Source organism: Lepisma saccharinum, chromosome 9, assembly GCF_977018435.1.
Source record: "Lepisma saccharinum chromosome 9, izLepSacc3.1, whole genome shotgun sequence".
NCBI classification, from domain to species: domain Eukaryota; kingdom Metazoa; phylum Arthropoda; class Insecta; order Zygentoma; family Lepismatidae; genus Lepisma; species Lepisma saccharinum.
The window spans coordinates 32,205,429-32,215,137 of record NC_139237.1 but is presented as its reverse complement, the minus strand read 5'-3'; positions in this window follow the sequence as shown (position 1 = coordinate 32,215,137).

Here is a 9,709-nt window from a genome sequence, read left to right as displayed (position 1 = left end):
TTTCAGTTTGTCGAAATCTTTTGTTGAGAAATAGGATTGCGCAATCTCGCAAGTATAAATATCAGCGTTCTCGCTGGCAGATTAATTCAGTATAGCAGTAGATTCCGGAATCGTTAGGTGATTAAATCGCTTGTCGAGGTCCAGGGCTGGGAGAACACAGGCATTGTGAGGGGAGTGGCTGGTCAGCTCTCCCTTCTACAATGTCCTGAGTTTTCCGTAAGCCACCTTTCTGGATTTGTGCTGGTCAGCATGATCCTTAAAGGGGATTTTGGCAGGCTTGTAAATAATTTGATTTATACATAATTAATCTTAATAATTTAAAATTTTGATTCTTAAATTCTGTTGGAGTTGTCACTGGTCAGTGTGACTCCGATATAAATTCAAGATATACATCCTTCTCGTCGAGTTATTTGTTTTAATTCTTAAATCATTTTGAATTCTCCTGGTCAGGAGGTTCATTTAAATAAATTTGTTTCTTTGATACTTAAATCCGAGAGCATACCTCTGGTCAGAGGATGTCTCTTAAATCTAATAACTTATATAGTTTTACGTCCGTTTCTAAAGTCTGAGTATCCGGAACGTTTAATGGGTTTTCTTATTTTGGTTTTATGTTAGATATAATTTTGAAACAGTTATAATAGGTGACCGGTCGAGTAAATGTTTTTATAGAAATTCGTTTTATGTAAAAGTCTATTGTTTTGCTTTTGCAATGTAAGTAGCCAAAGAGGGTAGACAGTGTCCCCTGTTATGTTATGGAATTCCAAGCGAACATTTGTAGTTTGTGGCCGAGAGATGGCTTTGGTAATTGGGTAGAGACAGGCTCCCCTTATCTTTAGTTATGAATGTTATTGGAGGTTGGCCCCGAAGAGGGTAGTATACCTCGAGAGTTCTAAAGAACATAATACTGAAGTGAAAATATGACAGAAGCACAAATAGATATTTACGGAAAGAAGTTTATGTAATTTTCTTTTGGTTTTGGTTAATGGAAATTGTCGATCATTACTGTTAATTTGTCACCTGTTTATTGAAACCAAGTTAAGCTGGGATATGGACGCTATATATATAAGAGGGAGCTCTCTGGATTGTATTTTATGAGAAAGCAAGTTTCAGTCTATGTTTTTCGGAAGTTATTAGAACAGAAATTAAATTTTGGCATTGTAAATTTTTCTCGATCTGAAGATTGTATACTTTCTTTTATCCTAACATATATATGGATTAGTAAATAAATTTATAATCGTTATTTGGTATTTCTTTGAAGTAAGTTTGCCTAATAAGTATAAATTAACTGACTTCCTTTTGGTTGGAGAGGTGTCCTGCCGTTACTGGTCAGTGAGGCGGAGACCTTATCAATCCAAAGGACGCCAGAATTGATTATGCTGATTTCAATCGCGAATTGTATGCGTATCCTCACTGGTCAGTGGGATGCGGGTGCGATTGCGGTGGAGTTCAAGCATGAGAAAGGGCTAATATAATTTGAAGTCTTGGTTATGTAAGTAAATTTAACTTTTGATTATATTATTATCTTGAAACAGACCCTTACCCGAACTTTGGGATGCGGGGTCCCATGCCCCGCAGGAACTGAGCGTAGTCGTGGCATATATATATTAATAACAGAAAGATATTTGGTAGGCAGCGACGCCCGGTCTTTGTCTGTCGAGGGGACCGAGCCGGTGTGTCGTGTGTCTTGGCAACGGGCTATCCGCCTACTTGTTTCAAGTGGCGCCCATAACGTGGGGCAAATCCGCCTACTTGTTGCAAGTGGCGCCCAACGTGGGGCAAATCCGCCAACTTGTTGCAAGGGTTAAGCAAGACATTTGCGGCACATGCCTAAAACACAGACCGAAGCTACAAAATGCACTCTAGAAAACGACACTGTCCGAGAGATACGCTATCGACAAGAGTCACGTGCAATTTGTAGTATCGCTATTTCCAAAGATTGCATTGATTACTGAGGATTCGCTTCCAAGCGAGACGTGTCGCCCATCACTTGTCGCCTGTCGCTTGTCCATTCGGTCTGAAAGTTCTATGAAAGTCAAGTAATCTTTATCTGATTGTGACAAAGACACGGCACCTTACTTCCATTTAATCTTGTTTTAAGCTATGAAATCAAGGCTCTAGGGGTGAAAGGGGTAACCACGTAGGCACCCAAAAGTCAACCTCATTTCCAGGTAGTCCACCCTGGACTGCATTTTGCAGACGAACGAGGCTCTGGCGACTGACACTATGGCCAGTATAATTTTGTGTGTCTTGTCCTGTTTTTTGTCCTTGTGTGTGCTGAGTGTCTCTTAACAGCCTCAGCTTTTAACCAGTCAGAAAATTTTATTATTTTAATATTTTAGTTACGACACAACATTACAGTTATGTTATTTTAGTTATGGTAAGGGGCTGGACCCCTTATAAAGTGACGGGTGCAAAATAGCCTAAGTGCTGACGCACACAAAAATTTTAAATTCAAACTCAAATTAAAAAATCAAGGCTCGGCTCTACTTTGTCCCTCAATACTCGATTCTCCTTAATTCTGCGAATAGTCAATTCAGGTCAACAGTTCAGACATAATTTCGGAAAAAGTCACTCGAACCGAAAAAATAATTTTAGAAATAACGCAGAAAGAATCAAGCTCTAAGAAAACATCATTCCATATTTTAATATACTTACATATTTTTTACATATTTCATACATTTTTTATACATATTTCGGATGGTTTTGTTGCAGAAAAATATGAAGTTATTTGAAGGTCAGCATTGTGAATAAAACTTGCAGCAAAAGAAACCAGCGGAAAGGAAATCTAGCCACACATTAAAAGCAAAAACGGAGAAAGGATGGAACCCGTAAATGGGTTAATGCACACAGAATGCGTATCGTCACGCTGAGTTAGTTTCGCCCGTATCCAGTGGAGTTCAGGCTAAATCCGAAGGATGCACACAGCGACCCACATTACCCGGAAACATATATGGGTCACCGGCGCTTTCTCTGACGTACACTCTGCTGATACAATGCATCTCGCTTTGCGAGGGGCAGGAAAGGATTTAACTCGACAGGCAACTGGAAGATTTCCACTGAAAAAGAAGGCATGGAACAACAGGAAAATAATGCTCCCATTCCTGCAGAACTGAACAAGTGACCCTATAGACATTGCCACGGATAGGGATAGGTGGAAACGTATCTTACTGTCGCAATAAACCTTCAGGTTTAGGAATGTAAGAGAGAGAGAGTGTGTGTGTGGGGGGTGTGCGTGTGTGTGTGTCTGTCAGAGAGAGAGAGAGAGAGAGAGGTCGTTTATATATGCAAAATTACAAGTTGTTAGAACAAAGGTTTTTCAACGTCTGGTACCCTTTTTTATTTCTTATATTTTAAACCGCTTATATGCCAATAATCGCAACGATGAAGATGATTGAAAATTAGGTGCAGAAGGAATGTCTCAAGGATTTTCAAGCAAGACGGTGCAACGATTATTTTAGGATGGATTAAAAGGTAAATTTAACACCAAAGTCGACATACGAGGAATTTTAGTTGGTGTTGGGAGTGTGTGGATATATCATTGGTTAGATGTTATCTGTGGAAAGACACTCAGAGAGAACGTCCATTGGCATACCAACACCCGACTCCCTAAAATCGACAGACAACCGGGGTGCCCACGTGGCGGGGAGAGGGGCCATGGCTCAAACTGCGCCATCGAAATTGAGGGGTGGGGTCTTAAAATAATATAAAATGTAACATTTATATATTTTACTAAATTATACGTAAAAAACTGTATACCTTTATACCTGGTGTAACATATTTAATCCATTAGATGAATAAAAAGAAATATTTATGGGCAGGCGTGCCCACAGGCATGTTAGGCATGTTTGTGGACGCAGGTTTCGTCCATCTGACTTTGGGGGCATATTTTGTGACGGAAATTTTACCGAGTGAACACTACACTATTGGACACAAGTTGAATTATGTTATCAATTGACCATTGCTGTTTTATAAATAAGAATTTGTAGACTGCCAAGGAAATTGTTTGAGTTTGAGTTGGTGTTTTAAGTCCACTTTATGCACAGTAAGGCTAATCGGGACTGGACCTACAGTTTAAAGTGGGATCCGAACCACTTGTGCCTCCACCGGGTATCGAACACGGGACCCCTCGATTACAAGGCAATGACGCTACCACTGCGCCATGGGGGAGGCCCTGCCAAGGAAATTGTAACGGGTAATATGTATTATGGATGGTGAGGGGGGACAATATAAATATTTCGAAATTTGAACAATTAAAAAATATAGAAAGTTCAACAGGCTATTGTATTCAAATATAAATAAATTATTACGTATTCATCCAAACTATTTTGTGATTATTACGTCCACGGTCTTGGGGGCAGGGGCGGTGCCAGGAGGACGCGAGGGAGTGCGCAAGCACATTTCTTCCGTACCCCCTATTCAAAATCTAGGTTCAAAACATTAATTCTTGTAGTGTCATATGTCGTAGTTACATTGAGCTCCCGAATGTTAGGTATTGTAGTGAGACCACTGTTATTGTATACAACAGCCAAGTATTGAAAGAGAAGCCACATATATTTTCCTGTACTGTCGGTAATCTATAAAGATCAGAAGCCGTTGTCTTTTCTTTCGTCAGTATTGTTGTTAAGAATTGTTTCTTCTTTTGTTTTAAGCGACCCTTTTTATGTTTATCGATATTTGACTACAGCTCAGTGAGTTATTTTTTGGCATTGTTGTTAAACGGTTTTATTGTCCGCCTACTTGCTGTTCCTCTTTTCTCCAAATCGCACTAGCAAAAAATGTTAGATGGCTTCAAGATACTATCATCATTTCATCATAGGCCAGTCAACAAGGGATGATTTTGTGGTCCAATAAGGAAAAAATTATGGAAAGCTGGAACAAATTTTATTATCTTCATCAAAGGATCCTTAATGACATACTAATTTTGCACCCCTCTACCACCCCGGATTTGGCCGCCATCTTGGAAAAATGGCGCCCAAAATCAGTTGTTTGCAAATGTCTCGCTTGGAAAACATTTTACAGCAAAAGAGACTATGACAAAAATTAATGTACATAAAGTTCTCTACAAAAAATGTTCTGTGCATTTTTCTTCTATGAAGCACCATTATGGGGCTAGAGAATCGAGTATTTTCACCTTTCTTCCCTCTCCATTGTGAAAGAGCGAAACTCGAGAAAACGCTTTTGCATGGCAGCTTGAAGCCTTATTTCTTATTAAAATGCCTATTATAAATGTTCTTGAAAATGTATTATCAAGTGGTAATATATGTATATTAATTAAAACTAATTTTGTAATATTTAACATAAAACAAATGAACATAATGTCTGTATTTCTGCTACGCGTACTGTTAGAAACCAAAACATCTCTTGTCTTCTACCAGCAAGAATTCTTGTAAGTGAATGTGGAATAGATGATCAAAATCGACGTGAGCTTGCAGATCGAAGCAAAAGCGACAGGCCACAATCTACACAGGAATTTCAAAGCTAAGTTATGATACGGCCCCCTTTAGTCTAAAACATTCACCGTGTATGCGCGCACAACTGACGAGGTGCTACAAAGCACGGTATCGAGAACAAGGCTCAGTTGGAGTGACACGCGCAGCTTGCCGTGTCGCGTCAGTTCGAAAAGTTGCATTTATTTCTTAAGATTGGTTCCCAAGAGACATGTGCTGCTTCCATCTGAAAGCTCCGTTCGCCTTCTATACTCTGTCCATGCAATCTCTGGAGCGAGCGAACGAATACAAGGGTCTGCACAAGTAGTAACTCGAGAAGACAGTAACTCGACCAATGAATACGTGAGAGCGAATATAATTGCATGGTGGAGGGGAAATGACTGCAGCTACTAATCGCTTACAGGAGCGCGTACTGCTTCGCCCACCCAGAAGCTTTCTCCCCTTCTCTAATGTAACACGCGGCCTTGTTCCAGAGATTCCCGGGACAGAGTATAGTAGAGGAAGGGAGCTTTCAGATAGAAGCGGCTCGTGTTTCTTGGAAACCAATCTTAAGAAGTAAATGCAACAGTGTCAGATTTTGAACACGTTATTGAACATTTAAGCCTATTTTTTCTACAGCTACAAGTCTCCTTGCACAATCTTTAAGGCGTTTACAAGGTATACTGCGAAGAATCTGGCGGTGCAGCATCTTTGTCCCTCAGCGAGTGTACAAAGAGGATTACTAAGAGAAGGCTTCTTGGTTGCCCACATCCATACCTCATCAGCTATAACTGGTATGGGGCAAGTTTGTACTTAAAATTTTCTCTGAATTCTTGTGATTTTTTAGTAAAATAATTTATTAAATAAAAACTCTGGATCAAATGGATGCAACACATCTGATTTTCACTTCAGAAGTGAACGCTCCAGTGATTAACTCTCTTATTTTGTTCAAACTGACATTCGCAAAATTTTTACCAACGATACTCAATATTGAAGACATTCCAACATCATAAGCATCAGAAGGATTGGTTTTCTTAATCCCTGTTACTTCCGTAATCATTGACTTTATGCCATCATAATCAGGGAATGGTGGGTGAGATAAGAATCACTGACAAAAGATTGATTGAGTTTGAGTTTTAAGTGGGATCCGAACCAATATGTGCCACCACCGGGTATCGAACCTGAGGCCACTTGATTACAAGGAGACGACGTTATCACTGCGCCATCGGGGAGGCCTCACTGACAAAAGAACTGAAAGTCTTGCTTATCCCTTGATATACGAGACTTTCGTCCATCGACATTCTGCTCATCTATTTTATCTGGAAACTAATGAGCATGCCAATAATCCACTTAGCATTCATTGACTCTGGTCACTCCTCTGCCATCCCCCACCACTCTTAATGGAGGGCCGGGTTCGATACCCGTGGAGGCACATAGTGGTTCGGATCCCACTTTAAACTGTAGGTCCGGTCCCGATTATCTTACTGTGCATAAAGTGGACTCAAAACACCAACTCAACAACAACAACAACTCTTAATGGAGCGCATCACGGCTCAGTTGTTATATCTGACCAGAACTTTTCTGATCATTTTATTATGGTTTGAATTGTAGTTTTAAGTTCACTTTACGCACACTAAGGTTAATCGGGACTGGACCTACAGTTTAAAGTAGGACCCGAACCACTGTGTAATGTGTCTCGAACTGGTATCGAACTCGGGACCCGTTGATTACAATGGCGTTTTATTGTGAAACAACCTTTTTGGACAAAGTCAACATGCTCCTTAGGAGTTATCTTCTCTTTCAGACCAAACATATTATCTCCTGCATACAGCTGACATAAATAACTGCATGCAATGATAAAAGCAATTCAACTCATAAATGACATTCCGTAAGAAAACAAATGTAATAAGTACAGTTTTATAGAAGATAAATACTACAAAACATCATGGAAAATACGTTTTCGTGAGATCTGCACTTGCAAAACTGGGCGGGAAAAACACATAAAATTTCTCGCTCAGCTAGCACCCAAACGGTGCATCCTAAAAGAAAAATGCACAGAACATTTTTTGTAGAGAATTTTATGTAGATTATTTTTTGTCATAACCTCTTTTGCTATAAAATGCTTTCCAAGCGAGATATTTGCAAAAAAAAGCTTATTTTAGTCGCCATTTTTCCAAGATGACGGTGAAATCCGGGGTGGTAGAGGGGTGCAAACTTAGTATGTTGTTAAGAACCCTCTTTTGAAGATAATAAAATTTGTTCCAGCTTTCCCTATTTTTTTTTCCTTATTGGATCCCCTTATTGACTGGCCTATCAGTTCGTGCTCGGGAAACTATTTAATGCGAGTTGTATCGTGACGGATAGTGTACCTGTTGGTACGTTCTGTATGTTGCACGTAACATGTTTAGTAAAGTACCATTTCAGACTTTGCCGAGGAGCGCGAAGTTCGCGAAGAAATGTTACAGTTAGTTGATGGGGATAGTGAGGCAGAAGGGGATTTTAACAAACATCAAACTTGGTCCTAAAACAATTCTATGGGGGCAGGGGGTCAAAAATTGAAGTAAAAAAAAAAGCAAGGCTAGCAGAATTTAAGAGTAGCATGACAAAATGATACTCAACATGGTATTAGTGTTCAACTGTTCATGTATTTATTTTTTCTTCCAGACGGCCGAGGACACCTCAAGGGGGGCGGGGGGGGGGGGGCACAGAGAGGCAATTGCCATCCTAAATTTCAAATTTTATGCAAATAAAAATACATTTAGTAAACTTTTTTTCGTCATTTCGTAAAAGTTCAGAGCCGTCCCTATTAAATTAATATTGTTTTCAGTTTGCAATAATATGGATCTACAATATCATTCTTTTCTAAAATGCATTGTAAATTACCAGAAAGAGAAGTGAGACCAACTATGTACTTCAAACTGTTACTGCTAAGCAGTTTGGTCTTAAATGCATGAACTATTGTTTAGATAAAAAAAGAAGCACTCACATTTGAGAAATTTATATCATTTTTGCTGTTGGTTTGTTACGAAGCGGATGAATTGGAATGCATTTAATAATATATATACGAATATGTGTATGTGTATTAAAGGAATTTGTATACATACACAATTTAGTGTTAAGATGTTGCATATGCATGCTCTTATTTTTTATGTCGCTACATGTTGCATATGTGTAAAACATATATTGTACAGTGTCTCTCAAAAGTTTTAGGACAACGACAATTTAAACTAGGCAACCCAATTTACACAAAGCGTTGGTGGGTTGCGTGTAGAGTTAGGCTCAATTTCAGGGTTGCCACATGCACAATAGATATTTATAAAATACGCGAAAGAAATAAAAACAAAGACGTGAGAGAAAACGAAAGGTGACAAAGGAGAGGAAAAAGAGAGAGCGAAAGGAGAAGAGGAAAATTAGAGGAGAGAAGAAAGAGAGGATAGACGAGGAGAGGAGATGTAGTGAGGAAAATGGAAAAAGATTCTAGGATAGATGAGGAAAATGGAGCAAAGATGAGAGAAGAGGAGAGTGGAGAGTAAAGTAAAGGAGAGAAAAAGAGAAGAACGAAAAGAAGAGGAGAGTGGAGAGAAAAGTAAAGGAGAGAAAAAGAGAATAACGAAAAGAAGAGGAGAAGAGTGCAGTGGAGTCGGAAATCTAAGACAGGAGAAGAGATACGAGGTGGAGATGAGTGGGATGGAGATAAGATACGAGAAAAGTAGGGAAGGGCGATATGAGATAAAAGCAGAGCGAGCAGAAGGAGGGGAGAGGAGAACGAGAAGAGAAGAACAGAAGGGACTGAAGAGAAGAGTTAGTTGCAGAAAATATCGTACCAGCGTCAAGAATTGATACATTGGTCAAATTATCGACATGAAACATTCAATAACATTTTGAAATGTATTAGATTGGTTCGAAATGCCTTTTGACTTAGTTCAGAGCAAGGTAAAATCTTCCATGTAAGATCTTTGATTTTACCTGCGATTATACCACTAAAAACATGAATGTAATTTGAATATTTATAAGAATTATTCAATTTTTGTCCACTTCTCGGTTCGTTGAAATGGAGATATTGCAATTTAATATTTCCCCTCCCCCCATCGTTAATTCCAAACTGAATCATTCCGTTCCACACGGCGTGGACAATGAACACAATGGGATAGGTCTAAAACTTACGAAAATTTTCTGACAACGGAAGGGTTTGAACCTACGACCATCAGATTGGCAGTCCTGGACGGTAAACACTACCCTACAAGCTTTCGCTCCTAGAAGTAAGTAGAAGGAGCTGACCAATG